This window comes from Poecilia latipinna, unplaced genomic scaffold, assembly GCF_001443285.1.
Source record: "Poecilia latipinna isolate Pla-1442-1.1 unplaced genomic scaffold, P_latipinna-1.0 Scaffold1733, whole genome shotgun sequence".
NCBI lineage: Eukaryota > Metazoa > Chordata > Actinopteri > Cyprinodontiformes > Poeciliidae > Poecilia > Poecilia latipinna.
In genome coordinates this window covers 209,761-211,443 of record NW_015114349.1, presented here as the reverse complement: position 1 = coordinate 211,443, position 1,683 = coordinate 209,761, and positions in this window count along the sequence as shown.

The window sequence follows — 1,683 nt, the reverse complement described above, 5'->3', positions numbered from 1 at the left end:
CTGTCTGTGTGTGTGTGTGTGTGTGTGCTGTCATTGTTTCAGCATCAGTGAAAGAAGAGAATTCAAAAGATGATTTTGATTTCCCCGCCACCTTATTTCAACAATCGGAGCTCATCATCAATGAACGTCATAACGTCAGGAAACATGAAGCCGTGATCTGTTTGAGCGCTCACTTTGGACAAATGGCGCCATCTTCTGGTCAAAAACTGCAAGTAAATTTAGTCAGAATCCCGTCACATGAAGAAAAGCTTTCTGTACATTTTCATCGGGATTTGTCTTCGTTTGTAGTTTCTATATTGACAAAGTTAGAAAAACGTTTCGATGCACAGAAAAAGAGTAGTTATGTGTAAAGAATACTTCAAGGTCCCCAAACATTAGTCTATATTTATATGTTAACAATCACAATCAATCAAGTTTAAAGCACTTTGAACTTTGTAAAGTTCAAAGTGCTTTACATCTCTACTGGTATTGGTACTAACAGATAAATATCACTGATTTTGCTTTCATTTGATTTACACTGAGACATAACACAATGTCCTCCAGAATAAGTCATCATTGAAACACTTTTTTTTTCCCCAATAATTCAAATCAAACACATATCAAAACGTATCCAACCCAGATCAATTAACATATTTTTACTAATATTTTTAATAAAGAAATGCCGTGTCTCGACAGATACAGTTTTGGAGAAGATTTTTTTTTGTGTGTGACAGTTGTTCACACAATCACTGAAACTCTCCAAAAGGTTGGCAAGTCTCGTGGCTTCCTTGACCTCCGTGCTGCACAGCATTGGTTGGGTAATGATCGCATATTTGGTCTTGAAATATGTCGCCATTTCACCAAGTCAGAGTTTCACCTTCTGCACGAAATGATAAGCTTTCAAATGATGTTCTAATTCACTAAGATTTACCAGTGGATTGCATATAGTCTCATAACTACTATAACTTAATGTGTGCATGTGATGATGTAAAAGAACAAGCCTCAAGTCCATCTTTATTTGCTTTGAATGATTTATTATTCAGACGCCAGTAGGGGATTTGCTCCCTTGTGCAATTACTTGGCAGAATTCAACTTCTTCCCATCAATCCAGCTCAGTTCTTGAACGCACAATGAAAAAAATACATATACATATATATATATATATATATATATATATATATATATATATATATATATATATATATGGAAATGAACCACTTCAATGCTAAAGTTCTGTGTAGCTTGTTTTGCATTGCAGTAGTTTGTCGCTGTGCCATAAATCCAAAGTATTAATACTACAAACTACCGTGAAATAAAATTGATGTAAGAGCAGGACAATATGAAAATTAAGGAATTAAAACAATATAAAAACAATTCACAACAGTCATATTTCGGAGCACAATAACACACTCTTTCAAATAATAAAAAAAGACAAAGACCCGACTCTTCTGCCAAAAGCAAGCACACTGCATGTTTAAGCACATTATCAGTCATACACCATGCTATACTCTGCATGCTGACAGAGAGAAGCACTACAACAACAGTAAATCTATCAGCTTATTTAACATTACAACAAGAACAAAAAATAATAATGATAATTATAAAACAGGCTTCTGAGTATTTTTAAACAAAAAAAAAAAAAAAAAAAAAAAAAAAAAAAAAAAAATTTCCATTTTAAAAAAAAAAAAAAATATAAATGTGAAA